This window comes from Metopolophium dirhodum, chromosome 3 (genome assembly GCF_019925205.1).
Source record: "Metopolophium dirhodum isolate CAU chromosome 3, ASM1992520v1, whole genome shotgun sequence".
Lineage (NCBI taxonomy): Eukaryota > Metazoa > Arthropoda > Insecta > Hemiptera > Aphididae > Metopolophium > Metopolophium dirhodum.
The window spans coordinates 36,384,911-36,408,726 of NC_083562.1; the positions used below are offsets into that span (position 1 = coordinate 36,384,911).

General features: G+C 44.0%; 1 protein-coding gene across 1 annotated transcript in view; it reads right to left on the reverse strand.

Moving 5' to 3' along the window:
• The window catches only part of LOC132940663 (uncharacterized), a 75,947-nt gene that overhangs the window by 14,603 nt on the left and 37,528 nt on the right, over positions 1-23,816 (reverse strand). The gene's annotated exons all lie outside the window — the stretch shown is intronic.

Below are 23,816 nucleotides of genomic sequence, written 5' to 3' on the forward strand. Positions count from 1 at the left end.
TCAACCATTTTTTTTGTTCAATTGTGGTAGGCATAAAAATATTTATATTCATAAGACTAGATGTGAATTTCTAATTTATTGTTTTGGTTTTTGAATACTAATATTAAAATGGAATATCGATAATCGCAACTAACGGTGTACTAAACGTATGTGTAGAAACTTAAAAAGAATAAAATTATCAACACATTTTGCATAATATATTTTTGATAAACAATGTAAATTTCATAAATTGGCACAAAATAAAATTTTACAAATTGTATTTTTTATTTATAATATTAATAACAAACATAGTTACTAAATATATATTGATATTAAACTGTATTAAACTGTTTACTTCCTAGTATATAATAAATCTTCAATATTAAATAAACTATCGTGTAACTGATGAAAACACTAATTGTAGATTATGAAATATCCAAAATATTATTTTTTATTTAATACGGCTTAAGATATTTGTACCGAGTGAAAACACAATATTATTGTTACCATATTTTTATTACTACCTCCATATTATTATAGTAACTTATTTGATTAAAAATATTGAAAACGAAACGTTTTTAACGCAATGGTTGGTAAATAAAATTTGGTACATTATATTAATTAAAGAGAGTTGAAAACAACAAAATGATATTCAAGATAATGATCCGGATCTCGATGAAGTTAGTATTAATGGAGAATAAAATATAAAACAATAAGATATTGCTGATAAGTCGTTGCTAAAATGTAATTTTAAGACTGAGATCGTTTTTTTATTTTGTTTTATTAAAATTAATTGTTTCATGTTATAATATTACAAATAAGTTTGGTAATTTTAATTTTAAAATGTTATTGTTTTTATTATCATACATAAGAATACAGTCTATTATTATTCTATTAGTTGAAGCACTAATTTATTTTATTTTGTTTAAATTGAAAATATTATGTTAATTTTATTATAATTTGTAGACATATTTTTGATAAAAGTAAAAGCATTTTTTCTTGAAATATATACAGTGATAGTTTTTTTATAATTGTATGTGTATATATTTTCATTATTTAATAATGTGGGAGGATGCCATTGCAATATTTTAGTAAGTTGTATGCCAAGTCATAACAACAATCGGTAATAGTGTAGTCTTAAAGTATTAAGTCATGGTAGTAGTCAGATATTATTGTCTTAAGGCGCCCGGTGCCGATGCAATTTTGTCCTCAAAAATACACTCTGCGGGAATAACGATACCCCCTTGTAAAATCAACCAAATTTCAAAAAAAAATTTTAATTGTTAGAGGGAAATATTCTACAGCCCGCATTGATCTCTTTTTTCAATATTTTATTCTCAAATTGTATAATATATCGAAAAAAATACAAGATAAAAAACATTTTTTTTTACAAATTTTTTAATACAATTATTTGAAATAAAATACAAAATCAGAGACCGATGCGGACTGTAGGAAGTCTTCTTCTTTCAGATAAAAAAATAGTCATCAAAATCCGACAATTCTACAAAGCTTGAGAGTTATTCCCGTAAAGTAATTATTTTCGATATAATACGCCCTATCAACCCCTCCTAAATAGGTATCGGGTAGTAGATTAGTGAAAAAGAATTATAATTGAGGTGGCAACTAAAATATAAAATTTAATTTTCAAATTTTATAGAATTGTGGAAAATTTGAAATAAAAAAAACCTTAAATTTTAAGTAAGTTTCATCGGATACTATACAGATGCATAAATAGTCACACAAGTATCATATTTAACCACATAAAGTAAATCATTAATTCATTCACGATTTGACAACATTTTTCAAACTTTAAATTGCTTCTCCTGAAAACTAGACATTTTTGACTTATGTTGTTTGTACTGAGCATCAAAGTATTATACGTAGGTCATTCCGATTCCATGATCCATTAAAAAATGGTCATGAAGTAAGCCCCCCTCCCCACTTTGGCCGATTCACTTCAAACCAGCGTCAATAATTAGCAAATTAATGCTGATATATAGCTGACCTAATTTGCAAAAGAATTCGCCAAAATTACAATTTTTATTTGCAAATTCTAAAAACCAATTAGTTTACTAAATATTGACGCTGGTTTGAAGTCAATTGGCCAAAGTGAGGTGGAGGGGACTCACTTCATGCCCATATCCACTAAGCGTTATTAAAAATATCGAGATACTGTGAGCGCATTAAATATGAATATAAAAAAAACATTAGGTAGTTAATTACCTGAACTCAATTTTTTTTCCTGGTTAACTAATTTTTTCTTTTAAAAAAAGTAATATCGCATGTTTGTTCAAAAGGTATTACAAAATATTATATCTTAGATTCTGAGCGGAGCGATGAATGTATAGATTTAACATTGATGTATGTGTGTTTTTTTTAAACATTTTATTTTTCGTGTTCGTCATCGCCGTTTTGGGGCAATAAAACTTCTTCGATTTTGGTTTTTGGTGGAACTATAAAATCACGAAAATGTGCAAAATATTTTGTTAGAAAATGTAAAACCGATCCGACTCTTACAGAGTACGATCAGTTTGACAAGAATGACTGAACTAGACTGACAAGTTGCGGAGGTGTGTTGAGTTTGAATAATTTGTGCAGTAGTCCGTCGTGCCATATCTTATCAAACGTTTTTTTTGAAGTCGAGGAAGACTGCGGCTGTTTTTTCCCCGCGATTTGTTGTGTTGGTCAGGTGGTCAACTACTTGCGTTAGTTGGTTCTTTGTTGAGTGCTGTAGACCAGTGGTTCTCAACCTTTTTGAATTCGCGACCCCCCTATAATGTCACCAAGATGTCTAACGACCCTTTTGTAATGTAAGCGTTAAAAAATTGAAGAAACTGTTATTATTGTATTTATTTGTGTATATATTTTACAAAAAAAGGTATATTATGTACATTTGAATATTTTTTAAATTTAATGACTCTTATGCTGTTGTTGATTTGAAATAATTTTGTCAATCCTTGGCTCAACAGATTCGGATAGACTTATTCTCATTGTTGGCGATATATCCAGCCGATTTCTCGATTTAGGTTTAATTGTAGTCATCGTAGAAAATCCTGCTTCGCATAAGTATGTCGTTGAAAATGGAATAAACTTTTTTAAAGCTTCCTCTGTTAATGCAGGATATTCAGATTGAATTTTGATCCGAAATTTACTTATGTTTTTATTGCTATTAAAAATCTGTTCCAACCCTTTGTCTGAATACAACTCAATTGATTTTTCTTCATTTAATGATGATTATTTATTTTTTTCTGATTTAATAAATGGATTAATAACCCATAAATTGTTTGAACGAATATCTTTCGTTGGATCAAAATATTTAAGAAATTTTTCTTTTAGTTTTAATAAATGAATCGCAATAACATTTTGCATTTCACTTATTTCATTTTCATTTATTATTTTTTCTTCCACCATATTAAAAAAAGATGGGAACATCAAACGTAAGATTTTGTACTCTTTTTTCGATTTTGTTGAGAAATGCTTCTATTTTATTGTTTGAATTAAAAATATTAGTATATGGCCCTTGAAAACTCAAATCCAGGTCGTTGAGAATAGAAAATATATCTGAAAGATAAGCAAGATTTGCTAACCATAAATTAATTTCAAAATAATCACCCAAGGGTAATTTTTTATCTTTCAAAAATATTTCCACTTCGGTTTTATGATCAAATAAACGAGCTAAACATTTTCCTCGTGATAACCATCTGACATGTGTATGTTATAGCAAACCAGTGTAATCTGAACCCATTTTGTCACACATGACTTTAAAAATACGCATATTTACTGCACTTGATCGAATAAAGTTTATAATTTTAATGCAAGTATTTAAAACATTAAATAAATGTCCTCCCTTTAGTGGCCAATTGCTCTCGGTGAATGAAACAATGAGTTGAAATTATATCCTTATGAGCTATCTGTTTAATTCGTGCTACAAGACCATTAAACTTTCCCGTCATGGTTGCAGCACCGTCAGTACATTCCAATACACTTAGAAATAGATAGATCATTTTTGTCAAAGTACACTAAAATAGATTTGAAAATTTCCTCAGATGTACAAAACGTTGGTAAATTTAAACAATATAAAAACTCGTCATTTACGTATTTTTTATCTTCAGTTATAAAAGATTTGATAATTTTTTTATTTTCTTAAACAATTTTTTTCCCACATGAATTGGCGACCCTAAAAAAATTGTTGGGGACCCTCTGGTTGAGAATCACTGCTGTAGACGGAAGGCAAATTGTTCCGGTCTGATCAACGGGGACAGTGTTTTCTTGAGTTTACCAGGACTAGGATCTCGAGTACCTTCGCCATGGAGTTGATCAGTGAGATTGGCCGATGGTTACTTGGATTTTTCAGATCCTTCCCTGGTTTTGGAATCATTATGATCGTGGCCATTTTCCAGAGGGCGGGAAAGTAATGGTATCTGAAGCAGGTGTTCAAAATGTTTGTCAGAACCAGCAAGGTCTTGTCCGAAAAGTGCCGGAGAGCCGTGTTGGATATACCGTCTGGACCGGGTGTTTTGTTCCGTGGTAGACGCTTGAAAATGAGCTGCACTTCTCCAGGAGATACTGGTTGGATTCGGGACTTGGCTGCCGGGTGTAGAGTTCGTATTGAGCTAGTGACCAGCTCGTTTGTGGATGGAGTTCCTTCGGGACAGATGAATTGGGCTACTAAGTTTTCGGCGAAGAGTTCTGCTTTGCCAGGGGAGTCGAAGACTGGGCCTTGTAGATTATTTAGTGGGCGATCAGGGGGTCTTCTGTTTACCAGAGATTTGTTAAGTTTATAGACTCTTGGGTCTCGTAGTCTAAGGCTGGCAAGATAGGTGGTCCATTAGGACTGCCTATGTTGGTGCATCAGGTTTTTGACCACAGATGTCTGGTTGTTGAAATTATGGTGTTTGGCTTCAGGATTTCTAGTGTTTTGCCGCGTTCTTCTGAGTCTGCGTTTTTCGGTGATTTCTCTTTGGATGTTGACCGGTAAGGTGGTTTTGGTCAGTTGATTGTTGAAAACGGAGGTGTTTTTGGTCATGGTTGTTTTGACGAGAGTTGTGAAGCTGCTGACCGCTTGATCGAGTTCCACAGAGGGGGTTTGGCGTTGAAATCACCTGCCGAAATTTGCCATTCAGCACTTTGGGTTAGCAAGTCTAAGTCGCGAGTCGTGAGTGTGGCGCCGGGTGGTTTGTATACCGCTGATATAAGTACTTCGTGGCCATTTATTTGGATAAGGACGGAAGAGGTTTTAATGAGTGTGTTAAGGGTGGTAGGTTGGTGAACGATGCGTCGGTGATTAGAACTGCCGTGCCACCGTGAGCAGGCGAGCCGCGGATGGGTGGCAGATCGTTCCTGTAAGTGAAATAGTTAGGAATATGAAGTTTTGTAGAAGGAGATAGACAGGTTTTGTTAAGTAAGATTATATCGGATTTAAGTAGAAGTGAGAGGGAACGTAGTTCGTTGAGTTTGTGTTTAATACCGTTTGAGTTCCAAAATAGTATTTCTAAGTTATCCATTTTGGGGTGAGAGTATTGGACAGAAAAGTTTTAATTGTAGTTTCTATAAGTGTTTTAGGATCTTGATTGTTGGATAGTGCAGTCAATAAGTCGGTGAGCAGGTTGAGAATCATTGGTAAGTTAAATTGTGGGACTGGAGAAACTAAAGAAGTGTGCGCTGATTTAGATGTTGCTGTGGAGTAAGTGTCTTTGCAGAGACTTTTTGTTGGGCGGAGTGTTGGTTCGGTGATGGAGATACCTGCTGTTTTTGGGCCAAGAATTGGGGGCAGCCTCGAAAGTTTGCAGTGTGTGGACCGCCACAGTTGCAGCAAGTCTGAGCTTGTTCAGGGGTTTTGGGGCAGATGTCGGCAGTGTGGTTTCCAGCGCACTGAACACACCGCGGCGGGTGACCACAGTTACGGGAACCATGGCCAAAGCGTTGACATGAGAAGCACTGGGCTGGGCTGGACGGCGGGCGGTTTAAGAGGTTCAACGGAGATTTCCAAGTAGAATAAGTTGGTAAGGAGAAATATATCCTTGGCAGCGATATGCACGAGACATATTGGCATAGGCTTTTCTGGAGTGCCAAAGCGGCGTACGAATTTTACGGAATAACCCAGGGACCCAAGTTCATTCTTGAGTTCGTCCGGAGTTATGTCGTTCGGAATTCCCTTCAGAACAACCTTGAGGGATCGTTCTTCTGGGAGAGAGAAAGTGTGGAATTCGGTCCCATGTTCCAGTAGGGTGTTTTGGATAATCCGGAAGAGGGACGCATCGGCGGCCTTTAAGGTTACCCGTTCGCTGGAGGACTTGGCCGACAGGGAGCCTGGTTGCAAGTTGGGGAGTGCGTAAATGGTGGGCGCGACCTTACGCCAGGAAACGGAGCTCAGGATTATGGGTGGTGGTCTGAGGATTGTTGGAGATTTATACGGTGATTGGGTTATTGCAGGAAGTAATGTGTCTGTAGATTGTACGGAAGTTAGTGAGGATCGTGAGTGTTGAGTCGAAGCGCTCGAGTCAGAGAAGGAGTCTAAAGTTTCAGAGTCGGAAGTTTTCGATGGTGTTGGAGAGGGGGGAGCAGAACGTTGACGTGATATTTTAAGTAAGTGGTTGGTAGGAGGGTTTCCCCCTTTGCGTTTTTTGCCCATGTGTTATGGGCGTAGGTGTGTTTAATGGGAGGGGATGTGATGCTGTGGCTATGTGAGGGCGCGGCCCCACGACAGCTAAAACGGAGGGACGTCGCTTCCGCGACGGCTTACTTGTGGGCGCTGGAGCCCTGTTGAAGCAGTGAGAACGGCTGCTTTGAGGTTATAGGTTCGTGGTGTGAACCGTGGGCGCTGTTGCCCTGGTGAAGCGGTGAGAACAGCTGTTTAAATGGACGGGTACCCTGGAGTGTTCCAGTGGGCGCTGATGCCCTGTTGAGAGCGGGGAGAACGGCTCACTGAAGGAGCTGCTAATGAACGCTGGCTGCAGAGTATAGTTGGCAGAAGACGTCTTAACAGGATAACTGTTGGCTGGATAGTAGTGAAAAAATTGCATTGCATGGTTGAAGGGACTTATAGTCCTTTTCCTGAGTTTCGGGGGGTTTAGCCCCATGACTCAGAGTAGAAGGTGGTGTGGTTGAGGTGCTTTTTATGTGCGCCTGGTCAGTTCACCGGGTCGGTTTCTATTGAGTTCGGGTGGGCCGATCGTTTTGCCTATGCTTTGTAGGTGGTTGTAGTTTGATTGTTGGAGTTTGACGAACATGTTTTTTGAATTTTGAGTGATGGTTGATTGGATCGATGGGATTTGGCTGGATTTAGAAATGACGGTGTTCCGGACAAACCAGGGCGAGCCAGTGATTGTTCGGAGGGCTATGTTTTGTACTGCTTCTAGCCGTCTCCAGTTTGCAGTTGATATAAGTGCACCCCATGCTGGACCGGCGTAGGTGATTATAGTTTTGACGTACATCTGGTAAATGTTGAGCTTCGTACGAACTGGAATCGGGCTCAGCCGGTTGAGCACGGGGTACAGTGCAGCTCGAGTGCGTCTTGCTTTTTGCGTGGTTTCCGTGACGTGCCGGTTGAATCGAAGTCCACCGTCGAGGTATTTTACTGCAGGTTTCCAGCTGATATCCTGGTTGTAGATTTTTAATGGAGTCGTATTTTTAAGTCCTCTTCTCCCGAACTTTATTGCCAGGGTTTTGTCGGTGTTCAGAGTCAGCTTCCATTGTTGAAGCCAAGGAAGGGTGACGTCGATTTGTGTCTGGAGTTTGTCCACAGCATGCTGGTTGCCATGAACATGGTATCTTCAGCAAAGAGGTTAGTCCAGGTTCCGGGAGTAGAAGGCATATCGTTTATGTATGATATGAACAGAATTGGCGAGAGACAAGATCCTTGGGGGACACCTGCAGTCTGTGTTCTTGGTGTTGAGAAGTCGGAGCCGACTCGTACTGAGTATGTTCTGTCGGAATTGAATGATTGCACCAGTCTGGCAAGCGAGGGTGGTACGTGTAGCTGGAGTAGTTTGTACAGTTGTCCGTCGTGCCACACTTTGTCGAACGCCTTCTCGAAGTCCAGGAATACTGTCGCTGTTCGCTCTTCTCGGTTCGTTGTGTTGGCTAGCGTTGAGAGCGGGGAGAACAGCTCACTGAAGGAGCTGCTAATGAACGCTGGCTGCAGAGTATAGTTGGCAGAAGACGTCTTAACAGGATAACTGTTGGCTGGATAGTAGTGAAAAAATAAAAACACTGTTATATATATACACGAATCGGAATCGTATGTGTCGCTACCATTGGTCGGTGTACTGCAGTTAGTTCGTGAGGGAGAGGAATCCAATCGAGCATTTTGATTGGCCGTGCGTGCGTCGTAAAACGCATAAATAAGACAACGTTTCATGTTTTCGGTATCCTTCAGAATCTGCTACTTTCCCCTTGCCTGGAAAAAAGCAGTCATCATCTCCATTCCCAAACCTGGCAAAGACCATAAACAACCCGAAAACTATAGACCAATCGCCCTCCTCTCCTCCCTGTCCAAAATTTACGAACGACTCATCCTCACCCACCTACAAGACAAACTCAAAAACAAAATCCGTCCCGAACAGTTCGCCTTCAGACCCGAACACTCGACCACACTACAACTGACCAAACTCACCCACCAACTGAGCGAAAACTTTAACAACGACTTAAACACTGCTTCCGTCTTCCTCGACGTGGAGAAAGCCTTCGACCGCGTCTGGCACGAAGGCCTACTCTACAAACTCTCCAAACTCAACATCTCGTTAGAAATCGTAAAAATCATCCAATCCTTTCTCACCGACCGTACTTTTACCACTAAAATCGAACATTCCTTCTCTACTACCAGACACGTACTCGCAGGAGTCCCTCAGGGCTCCTGTCTCTCACCGACGCTATACTTGACGTACATTAACGACATTCCAACGACTCCTAAAGCCAACCTCTCGCTCTTCGCTGACGACACGATGTTCTTTACTAGTAACAAAAACCCCAAACGTGCAACCATACAACTACAACACCAACTCAACCTCGCGTCCAACTGGTTCCACAGGTGGCGAATCAAAATAAACCCGACCAAAACAGTAGGAGTCCTCTTCGGGCGTTCTAATACAACCCACATTCCACCTCTAACCATCGATAACCAACCCGTTAACTGGTCAAAACAGGCCAAATACTTAGGCGTCACGATTGGACGTAAACTTACATTCAACCAACACATTCAAGACGTAACCAAAAAAGCTACCCGCGTCCGTGGTATGCTTTACCCCTTACTTAACCGTACCAGTCCCGTTCCGCTGAAAACAAAACTTAACATACTTAAACTCTACGTGACCCCTATACTTACATATGCTGGCTCTTCCTGGGCACCCTTTATCGGCCCCTCCCATTGGAGACGTATTGAATCCGTCCAAAACATCGGCATACGCACGATAACCGGTATGCCCACTATCGTTAGAAACTCGGCCCTTTTAAAATCAGCCAACTTCAAATCTATTCAAAATTCCATTTGCTCTCAATCAAAAACAATGTTCTACAAAAACTCTTTTTCCGAATACGATCATATCCGCCTCTTAGGTAAAACCCACTCCCCTCCAACCACCAAACGTTTACTCAAACCATACCCATTAAATTGGACTGACTAACATAACTGAACCTACCAATCAACCCCAAAATCCATCCACTAGTAGAGGCACAAGCCTGGAATAGTAAACGGCATAGCCACCCCTCCCAAAGCAAAGCAAAGTTTTCGGTATCCTTTGGATTTGAGTTCTTCCGAGACCTCTGATTCGGTGATGTCTGAGAGTAAGCCACGGATGACTATTTTTAATGTCCTTTCCTCTGAAGATGGAACGGTGTGGAATTCAGTATCGTGATTGAGAAGGTATTTTTGAACGGACCTAAATAGCTTAATGTCGATGCACTGGAGTTTGATGGAATTGTTGGTAGATGCCTTGGCTTGAATGCTGTCAGGAGGGACATCGGATGAAAGTTTGGCTGCGACTTTGCGCCAAGCAGTTCCTTGGATGATGATCGGCGGAATTTTTTGAGCAGAAGGTGGTGGTGGTGAAGAGGTAGATGGCTCAGAGTTGATATCAGATACCACGCCACACTGAAAAGTCAGCCCAGATGACGGAGTTGGGTTAGATGATGGAGCCGAAGGGTAGCTGGCTCACCAAATGGAGAATCCAATTAAACGTATCCAAAACGGTAGCAGTGATATTTGGGCCTCGATCCCAAAATCACAACACGAAGTTAAAATTACAAAATCAACATCTTAAATGGAGCTACCACGCAAAATAATATATTGGAAACACTTTCAACCACGATCTAAGCTTCGACAAACATATCCAAAATACCAATCGTAAGGCGCGCGGTTCTAATTCACCGTGTTCGTTGAAAATTTGTTTGCTGGAAGGCGAAGAAGCAAGAATCACCATGTGGAGGGGGAATTTACGAGTTGCGTTGCCGAATTGACGAACTGATGTGACGTCGTATCCTTTGGATTTGAGTTCTACACAATACACAACTATTCTAAATGGCTCCGGGACAAGTTGTCAACAAGTAATTTTCAACGATTCATACCGTCATGGGTAACCACCGCGGTCGGAATAAAAACAACACACCAGCCCACATGAAGCTACGACAACGGGACGCACACCAGCGACCAGAATCCAAATCTCCAACACCTTCATCTGCTTCTATTAACACCGACGATAGCTCATCGTTTATCACGTCAGACTCGGACTCACAATCAAATAGCTACCCTTCGGCTCCATCATCTAACCCAACTCCGTCATCTGGGCCGACTTTTCAGTGTGGCGTGGTATCTGATATCAACTCTGAGCCATCTACCTCTTCACCACCACCACCTTCTGCTCAAAAAATTCCGCCGATCTTCATCCAAGGAACTGCTTGGCGCAAAGTCGCAGCCAAACTTTCATCCGATGTCCCTCCTGACAGCATTCAAGCCAAGGCATCTACCAACAATTCCATCAAACTCCAGTGCATCGACATTAAGCTATTTAGGTCCGTTCAAAAATACCTTCACAATCACGATACTGAATTCCACACCGTTCCATCTTCGGAGGAAAGGACATTAAAAATAGTCATCCGTGGCTTACTCTCAGACATCACCGAATCAGAGGTCTCGGAAGAACTCAAATCCAAAGGATACCGAAAAGCTTTGCTTTGAAAGGGATGGCTATGCCGTTTACTATTCCAGGCTTATGCCTCTACTAGTGAATGGAAATTAAGAAGAAATGGTTAGATTTATTGGTCTGCCCAAGAGAGTGGGTAGGGTTTCAATTTACGCTTAGTATTTGGGGGAGGATGTGTTTTACCTAGAAGTCGGATGTGAGTATGATTCGAGAAAGAATTTTTGTAGAACATTGATTTGGTTCGGGAACGAATGGAGGTTTGAATAGATTTGAAATTTGTCGATTTTAGAAGGACCGAATTTCTAACGATAGTGGGAATACGCCTTATGGTGCGTATGCCGATGTTTTGGACGGATTCGATGCGGTTCCATTGAGAGGGTCCTATAAAGGGTGCCCAAGAAGAGCCAGCGTACGTTAGGATTGGTGAGACGTAAAGTTTTAGTAGGTTAAGTTTCGTTGTCGTTGGGACGGGGCTAGTGCGATTTAGTATGGGGTAAAGCAAACCTCGGATGCGGGTAGCCTTTTTGGTGATGTTTTGAATATGTTTGCCGAAAGTGAGTTTGCGCCCGATGGTGACGCCGAGGTATTTTGCTTTGTCGGACCAGTTAATGGAGTGGTTGTCGAGTAGTAGTGGTGGTACGTGGGTGGTATTTGAGTGTCCGAAAATGATACCTACAGTTTTGGTCGCGTTTATTTTGATTCGCCATCGGTGAAACCATGTGGTTGCAAGGTTAAGTTGGTGTTGTAACTGTATGGCTGCTCGTTTTTGGTTGTGGTCGTAAGTAAAGAACATCGTGTCGTCGGCGAATAACGAGAGATGAGCTTTTGAAGTCGTCGGAATGTCGTTTATGTAGGTCAAGTAGAGAGTTGGTAATAGACAGGATCCTTGAGGGACGCCTGCGAGAATGTGTCTGGTTGGACGAGAAAGAGTCTTCGATTTTAGCGATAAAAGTGCGGTCGGTGAGAAAGGATTCGATGATTTTAATGATTTCGGTCGGGATGTTGAGTTGAGAAAGTTTGTAAAGGAGTCCGGCGTGCCAGACTCTGTTGAAAGCTTTCTCCACATCAAGAAATATAGAAGCGGTGTTTATGTTGTTGTTAAAGTTCTGGCTGAGTTGGTGAGTGAGTTTGGTCAGTTGGTGGGTAGTAGAGTGTTCGGGTCTGAAGGCAAACTATTCTGGGCGGATTTTGTCACGGAGTATGTTTTGTAGGTGAGTGAGTATGAGTCGTTCGTAGATTTTTGATAGGGAGGAAAGTAGAGCGATTGGGCGGTAGTTTACGGGTAGTTTGTGGTCTTTGCCTGGTTTGGGAATGGAAATTATGACTGCTTTTTTCCAGGCAAGTGGAAAGCAGCAGATTCTGAAGGAGCTGTTTATAATTTGCGTTAGGGATAGTAAGATATTGTTGGGAAGAAATTTAAGAGCCGTGTTGGTGATGAGATCATCGCCTGGGGCTTTCTTCTTGCGAAGGTCGCTTATGATTTTTTGAACGGTGCCGGGGGTGGTGAACAGGTTAGATTTTATAGTATTGTGGTTTTGTAGTGAATGGTAGTACGCGGTCACTTCTGGTATGCCGGGACCGGGGTTGGTTTGGAATTGTTGTTCGAGAGAGTCTGCTATCAGCTCGGCTCGGTCTTTGGCCGGAAAGACAAGACCGTTTGGCCCGGTCAGAGAGTGAGAAGCTGGACGTTTATGAAGGAGGCATTTGTTGAGTTTGTAAATGGAGTTGTCTTGTTGGTCAAGAGAGTTTAGGAAGGTGTCCCATTGGTCAGTTTTGTGAGTTAGAAGTAAGGTACGAATTAGTGCGATTTTGGCGTTTAGTTGGCGTTTAACGGTTGGGTCACGGTTTCTCTGCCATAGACGGCGTAGTTGGTTTTTTCCAGTTATTTCTAGTTTTATGTAGTCGGGAAGTAAGAGGGACGAGTTTTTGAGTTTAGGATACCGAAAACTGCTTTGCTTTACTTTGGGAGGGGTGGCTATGCCGTTTACTATTCCAGGCTTGTGCCTCTACTAGTGGATGGATTTTGGGGTTGATTGGTAGGTTCAGTTATGTTAGTCAGTCCAATTTAATGGGTATGGTTTGAGTAAACGTTTGGTGGTTGGAGGGGAGTGGGTTTTACCTAAGAGGCGGATATGATCGTATTCGGAAAAAGAGTTTTTGTAGAACATTGTTTTTGATTGAGAGCAAATGGAATTTTGAATAGATTTGAAGTTGGCTGATTTTAAAAGGGCCGAGTTTCTAACGATAGTGGGCATACCGGTTATCGTGCGTATGCCGATGTTTTGGACGGATTCAATACGTCTCCAATGGGAGGGGCCGATAAAGGGTGCCCAGGAAGAGCCAGCATATGTAAGTATAGGGGTCACGTAGAGTTTAAGTATGTTAAGTTTTGTTTTCAGCGGAACGGGACTGGTACGGTTAAGTAAGGGGTAAAGCATACCACGGACGCGGGTAGCTTTTTTGGTTACGTCTTGAATGTGTTGGTTGAATGTAAGTTTACGTCCAATCGTGACGCCTAAGTATTTGGCCTGTTTTGACCAGTTAACGGGTTGGTTATCGATGGTTAGAGGTGGAATGTGGGTTGTATTAGAACGCCCGAAGAGGACGCCTACTGTTTTGGTCGGGTTTATTTTGATTCGCCACCTGTGGAACCAGTTGGACGCGAGGTTGAGTTGGTGTTGTAGTTGTATGGTTGCACGTTTGGGGTTTTTGTTACTAGTAAAGAACATCGTGTCGTCAGCGAAGAGTGAGAGGTTGGCTTTAGGAGTCGTTGGAATGTCGTTAATGTACGTCAAGTATAGCGTCGGTGAGAGACAGGAGCCCTGAGGGACTCCTGCGAGTACGTGTCTGGTAGTAGAGAAGGAGTGTTCGATTTTAGTGGTAAAAGTACGGTCGGTGAGAAAGGATTGGATGATTTTTACGATTTCTAACGAGATGTTGAGTTTGGAGAGTTTGTAGAGTAGGCCTTCGTGCCAGACGCGGTCGAAGGCTTTCTCCACGTCGAGGAAGACGGAAGCAGTGTTTAAGTCGTTGTTAAAGTTTTCGCTCAGTTGGTGGGTGAGTTTGGTCAGTTGTAGTGTGGTCGAGTGTTCGGGTCTGAAGGCGAACTGTTCGGGACGGATTTTGTTTTTGAGTTTGTCTTGTAGGTGGGTGAGGATGAGTCGTTCGTAAATTTTGGACAGGGAGGAGAGGAGGGCGATTGGTCTATAGTTTTCGGGTTGTTTATGGTCTTTGCCAGGTTTGGGAATGGAGATGATGACTGCTTTTTTCCAGGCAAGGGGAAAGTAGCAGATTCTGAAGGCGCTGTTGATGATCCGAGTAAGGGACAGTATAACGTTGTTCGGTAGGAATTTAAGAGCCGTGTTGGTGATGAGGTCGTCACCTGGGGCTTTCTTTTTGCGAAGGTTGCGAATTATGTCTTGTATCTGGCCGGGAGTGGTAAAGAGGTTAGATCGGGTGATGGCAAGGCCTTGTAGGTACTGGGAGTGAGCGGTTACGTCTGGTAAGTCGGGGCCGGGGTTTGTTTGAAATTGACGTTCGAGCGAGTCGGCTATCAGCTCTGCTCGTTCGTTGGCCGGAAAAACTAGGCCGTCGGGGCCGGTTAGTGGGTGAGATGCTGGACGTTTGTGTAAGAGACATTTGTTGAGTTTGTATATTGAACCGTCTTGGTGGTCTAGTGAGTTAAGAAAGATGTCCCATTGGTCAGTGTTGTGCGTTGCGAGTAAGGTACGTATGAGAGATATTTTGGCGTTTAGTTGTCGTTTAATTGTCGGGTCGCGGTTTATTTGCCATTCGCGGCGTATACGGTTTTTGTCTTGTATTTCCAGTTTAATGTAGTCTGGTACTACAGTGGACGGGTGTTTGCGTGTCGGTACGTATACGCTGGATTCAACCGCTTGTTGGATATGTTTTGTGAGGTTTTCGATTGCCAGGTCGATAGACTCGCGGTCGTTGGTCGGTTGAGTGGTTGAGTTCGGTAAGTTCGTGAGAGTTGTCGTGTATTTTTTCCAGTTAATAAACCGATTCGTAACCGGTGGAGAAGAAGAGATCGGAGTGCAGAGTGTATCTAGAAGAATGGGGTTGTGGTCGGAAGATAGTTCGTTGAGGTTAGTGATTTGGGTTTGATAGGGTAGTCGTACGAGGGCGATGTCGAATATGTCAGGTCTGTATCGTGTGCATGTCGGGAAATGTGTGGGAGAAGAGGGAGCAGTTACAGAGTAGTCCGATTGTTGTGCGTGGTCAAAGAGGACACGGCCGGCAGCGTTAGTCGTGTGGCTATACCACAGCGGATGTTTGGCGTTGAAGTCGCCTGCCGAAATTTGCCATTCGGCACTCTTTGTCAAAAGGTCGAGGTCGTTTGTCGTTAGTAGGGTTCCGGGTGGTTTGTATACGGCTGAAATAAGTACTTCGTGGCCGTTGAGTTGTACGAGGATGGAAGAGGTTTGGATGGTTGTGTTTAGGGTAACTGGTTGGTGAACGATACGTCGGTTGACGAGAACGGCCGTGCCTCCGTGGGCGGGCGAGCCCCGCACGGGCGGCAGGTCGTTCCTGTACGTAAAAAAGTTAGGAATGTGAAGTCTGGCTGAGGGTTTTAGGTGGGTTTCGTTAAGTAGGATTATGTCGGTTTTCAGTTTTAGTGCTAAAGAGCGCAGTTCGTCAAGTTTGTGGTTAATGCCGTTTGAGTTCCAAAATAGAATTTTTAAGTTATCCATTTTGGGGGGATAGTATGGTTAAGAATGATTGTATTGCTGTTTGTATCAGGGTTTTGGGGTCCTGGTTGTTTACTATGGCTGTTAAGAGGTTGGTCAGGAGGTTTAAAATGAGGGACAGGTTAATTTGTGGGGCTTCGGGACTGGTCGGTTTTGGTGGTGGTGGTGGTGGGGGCGCTTGGCCGGTGGTGGCTGCAGCGTACGAGCAGGTTTGGGGTTTTATTGTAGTTGTTGGTGGGGGCGGGGGTGGTGTAAAAGATTGAGTTGTCGGTGGCAGGGTTTGGGGTTTGGTTGTTGGTGGTGCGATTTTGGGTTTTATCGTCAAGAGATGTGGGCATCCGCGGAAATTAGCCGTATGAGGCCCGCCGCAATTGCAGCATGTCGGGGTTTGGTCGGGAGTTTTTTGGCATTCAGATGCCAAGTGATTTCCTGCGCACTTGACGCATCTGGGTGGGTGGCCACAGTTACGGGAACCGTGTCCAAAACGTTGGCACGAAAAACATTGTGCCGGGCCGGAAGGTTTAAGGGCTTCTACCGAAATCGTAAGATAAAATAGGGAGTTGAGAAGGAAGATATCCTTGGCGTTCGGGGTTGCCGCAATGTGTACGAGGCACATGGGCATCGGTTTTTCGGGAGTACCGAAACGGCGGATGTATTTTGTTTGGAAGTTTAGGGTTTCTAGTTCGGATTTTAGATCGTCAGTGGTGATGTCGATCGGTATGCCCTTTAGAACGACCTTAAGGGAACGATCTTCAGGGAGGCTGAAGGTATGGAATTCAGTTTTGCTGTCAACTAGGACTTTCTGAATTTGTCGGAAGTGGGTGGGGTCGGTAGTTTGGACGGTTATTTGTCCATTGGATGTGGTTTTGGCTGTAATTGCCGATGGAGTGAAGTTCGGAAGTTTGTAAATGGTTGGTGCGATTTTTCGCCAGGACGCAGAGTTTAAGATTAAGGGGGGTGGCCTGATTTGCTTGGGTTTGGCTGATGTCGGGGTTTGTTGTTCGGATGTTTTGGCTGGTGGAGGTTTCATAGTCGGGGCGGAGTGTTGGGCGGATTTGTTTGACTCGGTGTCGGAAGTGGAGCAGTTTGACGACATTGATATTGATGAGTCGGTCGACGGAGTTGGAGAGGGTGGGTAATCCCTCTGTGGACCTTTTAGGAAGGTGGACGGTGGGGATGGCGAGGCACGTGGACGTCCCTTCTTGGAACTCCCGGGTGTTTGCGCGGGGCCCTTCCGCTTGTTAGCTGTCTTGCCCATGGCAAGACCGTAACAAACTCAGGGTTTTAACACTGTAGCTCTGAAAAGAGCGATTTTCTGGTGGTGTGACGGGCGGTTTTAGGGGGGTTTGGTTTGGTCAGGGATGGGATTCTGCGGCAATGAGAGGGCGCGGCCCCTCGACAGATAAACGGTGGGAGGTGGATACCCGTCGCTTTCGCGACGGCTTACCTTGGGCGCTGGTGCCCTGTCGGAGTAGCGGTGAAAACGGCTGTTTTGAGTTGAAGGTTCGTGGTGTGAACCGTGGGCGCTGGAGCCCTGTTGAAGCAGTAAGAACGGCTGTTTTGTGGTTGAAGGTTCGTGGTGTGAACCGTGGGCGCTGTTGCCCTGTTGAAGCGTTGAAAAGGTTGGCTGTAGAGTAGTTGGCAGAGGACGTCTTGCTCGGATGTGAACTGAACGTTGACTGATGATACCGAAAACATGAAACATTGTCTTATTTATGCGTTTTACGACGCACGCACGGCCAATCAAAATGCTCGATTGGATTCCTCTCACTCACGAACTAACTAAAGTACACCGACCAATGGTAGCGACACATACGATTCCGATTCGTGTATATATATAACGGTGTTTTTATTTTTTTCACTACACCCCTTACTTAACCGTACCAGTCCCGTTCCGCTGAAAACAAAACTTAACATACTTAAACTCTACGTGACCCCTATACTTACATATGCTGGCTCTTCCTGGGCACCCTTTATCGGCCCCTCCCATTGGAGACGTATTGAATCCGTCCAAAACATCGGCATACGCACGATAACCGGTATGCCCACTATCGTTAGAAACTCGGCCCTTTTAAAATCAGCCAACTTCAAATCTATTCAAAATTCCATTTGCTCTCAATCAAAAACAATGTTCTACAAAAACTCTTTTTCCGAATACGATCATATCCGCCTCTTAGGTAAAACCCACTCCCCTCCAACCACCAAACGTTTACTCAAACCATACCCATTAAATTGGACTGACTAACATAACTGAACCTACCAATCAACCCCAAAATCCATCCACTAGTAGAGGCACAAGCCTGGAATAGTAAACGGCATAGCCGCCCCTCCCAAAGCAAAGCAAAGCAGTTTTTCACTACTCATGGTAGACGCCAACATACCCTTCCACACCTTCACACTACCGGCAGAACGCCAACTTAAAGTGCTGCTCAGGGGCGTCCCGAGCTACAACACTGAGGATTCCGTGAAATCGGAGCTCGAATCACTAGGATACACCATCTCTCACGTGCGCCAATTCCTGAAAGACGGGAGGAAGCTACCGATGTACATGGTGTGTCTCCCAAACACCCAGTTAAGCAAGAACATCTTCAACCTACCCAGTCTATTCTACGTAATCATCCGCGTAGAGGCCTACAAAACATCAGGACCATCCCAGTGCTTCACATGCCAAGGTTTCGGACACTCTTCAGCTAACTGCAAGCACCAGCCAAAATGCGTGAAACGCGGCAACGACCATGCAACTAAGACGTGCATCAAACGTCCTGACCAGCCGCCAAAGTGTTGCAACTGCAATGGTGAACACACGGCCAACTATCGTCAATGCCCAACCTTCATCAGGGCTACCTCTGCAAAGAAATCCAAACCACATGACATCACACCGCCACCAGCTACTCAACCAACATCTATACCACCCACTAGCACCACTCAGATCACCTATGCACAGGCTCTATCACCGTCAAAATCTCAACTAGCTCCTCCAGTCCAACCGCTAAACGAGATAAACACAAACCTGATTGATATACTGAAGCACGCCATATATCAGATATCTACTGCATCAAACTTCAAAGACACCATCCTGTTGGCAATTTCGGCCATAGTCTCACTTATAAACCAAGATGGATGAACAACTTAAAATCCTCTACTGGAACTGCCAAGGACTGGGCAACAAAAAATCTGAACTACTCCATTTCATACGACAGCATAAAATCCACATCATCCTACTCAGCGAAACCTACTTCAATCCTCCAGTGTCATTCAAACTTCCAAACTACCACATTTACAGAAATGATCGACCTACTCCTCCTGGCCAGACAAGAAGCGCCGGAGGCACAGCGATCCTAGTAGCAAACAAGCTCGTTCACTACGAAGTCCCCATCCAAACCAACTCTCTGGAAAACACTACCATCCACATTCAGATAATCAACCGAGAGACCAGACTCTCGGCAATTTACAAAAGACCTATAAATCGACTTATGACATCGGACGTGGACAACCTTCTAGACACCGACCTTCCAACAATTCTCGCGGGCGATATGAACGCCAAACATCCTTTTTGGAACAGCCAAAGAACAAATGCTGCAGGCCTGATACTCCTTAACCACATGGAGGAGAATGACTACCTCATTGTTGCACCAGATACCCCGACCCACCACCCAGACCAGCGCCTACATCAACCTGATGTCCTAGATATTGTAATACTAAAGAACAACCACCTACAATATGAACTCTGCAACTTCACAAACGAACTCTCGTCTGACCACAGTCCGGTCATCCTAACACTTCACGGCAAGCCATCGTCCGACCCACCAAATCAGCAGAGACATGTTACAAACTGGCCAAAATTCGCAGTCGATCTGCATTTTGCTATCTCAAGTCCGAATCCAATCATCAACTCAACATCGGAACTCAACCAAGTGATCGAGAACTTTACCACTTCTGTCCGGGACACCATCTCCAAAAATACATCTATCCTCGACAACCAACCAAATCAAGCACGCATACCAGATAATATCCAGCTTGAAATCACAAAAAAGCGAAGATTACGGAGGGCCTGGCCAAACACCCGAAACCCAGAATCCAAACACAGGTTCAATAACCAGACATCAAAAGTCAAGAGGCTCATCCAACTCCACAGAGCTGCCGAATGGGACTCTTTCCTTGGAAAAATAAGACCAGGAGACTCAAAAATTTTCAAAATCAATAAATCTCTAATCAACAGGAAACCTCCAAACCGCCCATTAAACGGCCATCATGGACCCGTCTTCGATTCTCCAGGGAAAGCTGAACTCTTCGCCGCTAACTTAGCCACACAATTCAACTGCCCGGATGGAACACCAGCCACCAACTTACTAGTCGCCAACTCAATTCAAATTCTAAACACTTCAGCAAAATCACCAATCCAGCCGGTCTCCCCTGGAGAAGTTAAAAACATAATTAAGCGACTACCACGCAACAAAGCGCCGGGACCCGACGGAATCTCCAACACGGCTCTCCGTCACTTCTCTGACAAAACCCTCCTGACACTGACCAAAATGTTCAACTGCTGCCTAAGATTCCAACACTTCCCCACCCCATGGAAAGCAGCCACAGTGATAATGATACCGAAATCAGGAAAAGATCTCAAAAATCCAAGTAGCCACAGACCAATAGCACTCATCAATTCAATGGCCAAAATCCTGGAAATAATTATCCTGATCAAACTGAAAAAAGTCATATCTACTTCTATCCGACCCGACCAATATGCCTTCAGATCACAACACTCAACGACCAACCAACTGACAAAAGTAATCGACCACCTAGCCAACACAACGAACCGAGAAGAGCGAACAGCGACAGTATTCCTGGACTTCGAGAAGGCGTTCGACAAAGTGTGGCACGACGGACAACTGTACAAACTACTCCAGCTACACGTACCACCCTCGCTTGCCAGACTGGTGCAATCATTCAATTCCGACAGAACATACTCAGTACGAGTCGGCTCCGACTTCTCAACACCAAGAACACAGACTGCAGGTGTCCCCCAAGGATCTTGTCTCTCGCCAATTCTGTTCATATCATACATAAACGATATGCCTTCTACTCCCGGAACCTGGACTAACCTCTTTGCTGAAGATACCATGTTCATGGCAACCAGCATGGGCATGCAGCATGCTGTGGACAAACTCCAGACACAAATCGACGTCACCCTTCCTTGGCTTCAACAATGGAAGCTGACTCTGAACACCGACAAAACCCTGGCAATAAAGTTCGGGAGAAGAGGACTTAAAAATACGACTCCATTAAAAATCTACAACCAGGATATCAGCTGGAAACCTGCAGTAAAATACCTCGACGGTGGACTTCGATTCAACCGGCACGTCACGGAAACCACGCAAAAAGCAAGACGCACTCGAGCTGCACTGTACCCCGTGCTCAACCGGCTGAGCCCGATTCCAGTTCGTACGAAGCTCAACATTTACCAGATGTACGTCAAAACTATAATCACCTACGCCGGTCCAGCATGGGGTGCACTTATATCAACTGCAAACTGGAGACGGCTAGAAGCAGTACAAAACATAGCCCTCCGAACAATCACTGGCTCGCCCTGGTTTGTCCGGAACACCGTCATTTCTAAATCCAGCCAAATCCCATCGATCCAATCAACCATCACTCAAAATTCAAAAAACATGTTCGTCAAACTCCAACAATCAAACTACAACCACCTACAAAGCATAGGCAAAACGATCGGCCCACCCGAACTCAATAGAAACCGACCCGGTGAACTGACCAGGCGCACATAAAAAGCACCTCAACCACACCACCTTCTACTCTGAGTCATGGGGCTAAACCCCCCGAAACTCAGGAAAAGGACTATAAGTCCCTTCAACCATGCAATGCAATTTTTTCACTACTATCCAGCCAACAGTTATCCTGTTAAGACGTCTTCTGCCAACTATACTCTGCAGCCAGCGTTCATTAGCAGCTCCTTCAGTGAGCCGTTCTCCCCGCTCTCAACAGGGCATCAGCGCCCACTGGAACACTCCAGGGTACCCGTCCATTTAAACAGCTGTTCTCACCGCTTCACCAGGGCAACAGCGCCCACGGTTCACACCACGAACCTATAACCTCAAAGCAGCCGTTCTCACTGCTTCAACAGGGCTCCAGCGCCCACAAGTAAGCCGTCGCGGAAGCGACGTCCCTCCGTTTTAGCTGTCGTGGGGCCGCGCCCTCACATAGCCACAGCATCACATCCCCTCCCATTAAACACACCTACGCCCATAACACATGGGCAAAAAACGCAAAGGGGGAAACCCTCCTACCAACCACTTACTTAAAATATCACGTCAACGTTCTGCTCCCCCCTCTCCAACACCATCGAAAACTTCCGACTCTGAAACTTTAGACTCCTTCTCTGACTCGAGCGCTTCGACTCAACACTCACGATCCTCACTAACTTCCGTACAATCTACAGACACATTACTTCCTGCAATAACCCAATCACCGTATAAATCTCCAACAATCCTCAGACCACCACCCATAATCCTGAGCTCCGTTTCCTGGCGTAAGGTCGCGCCCACCATTTACGCACTCCCCAACTTGCAACCAGGCTCCCTGTCGGCCAAGTCCTCCAGCGAACGGGTAACCTTAAAGGCCGCCGATGCGTCCCTCTTCCGGATTATCCAAAACACCCTACTGGAACATGGGACCGAATTCCACACTTTCTCTCTCCCAGAAGAACGATCCCTCAAGGTTGTTCTGAAGGGAATTCCGAACGACATAACTCCGGACGAACTCAAGAATGAACTTGGGTCCCTGGGTTATTCCGTAAAATTCGTACGCCGCTTTGGCACTCCAGAAAAGCCTATGCCAATATGTCTCGTGCATATCGCTGCCAAGGATATATTTCTCCTTACCAACTTATTCTACTTGGAAATCTCCGTTGAACCTCTTAAACCGCCCGCCGTCCAGCCCAGCCCAGTGCTTCTCATGTCAACGCTTTGGCCATGGTTCCCGTAACTGTGGTCACCCGCCGCGGTGTGTTCAGTGCGCTGGAAACCACACTGCCGACATCTGCCCCAAAACCCCTGAACAAGCTCAGACTTGCTGCAACTGTGGCGGTCCACACACTGCAAACTTTCGAGGCTGCCCCCAATTCTTGGCCCAAAAACAGCAGGTATCTCCATCACCGAACCAACACTCCGCCCAACAAAAAGTCTCTGCAAAGACACTTACTCCACAGCAACATCTAAATCAGCGCACACTTCTTTAGTTTCTCCAGTCCCACAATTTAACTTACCAATGATTCTCAACCTGCTCACCGACTTATTGACTGCACTATCCAACAATCAAGATCCTAAAACACTTATAGAAACTACAATTAAAACTTTTCTGTCCAATACTCTCACCCCAAAATGGATAACTTAGAAATACTATTTTGGAACTCAAACGGTATTAAACACAAACTCAACGAACTACGTTCCCTCTCACTTCTACTTAAATCCGATATAATCTTACTTAACAAAACCTGTCTATCTCCTTCTACAAAACTTCATATTCCTAACTATTTCACTTACAGGAACGATCTGCCACCCATCCGCGGCTCGCCTGCTCACGGTGGCACGGCAGTTCTAATCACCGACGCATCGTTCACCAACCTACCACCCTTAACACACTCATTAAAACCTCTTCCGTCCTTATCCAAATAAATGGCCACGAAGTACTTATATCAGCGGTATACAAACCACCCGGCGCCACACTCACGACTCGCGACTTAGACTTGCTAACCCAAAGTGCTGAATGGCAAATTTCGGCAGGTGATTTCAACGCCAAACCCCCTCTGTGGAACTCGATCAAGCGGTCAGCAGCTTCACAACTCTCGTCAAAACAACCATGACCAAAAACACCTCCGTTTTCAACAATCAACTGACCAAAACCACCTTACCGGTCAACATCCAAAGAGAAATCACCGAAAAACGCAGACTCAGAAGAACGCGGCAAAACACTAGAAATCCTG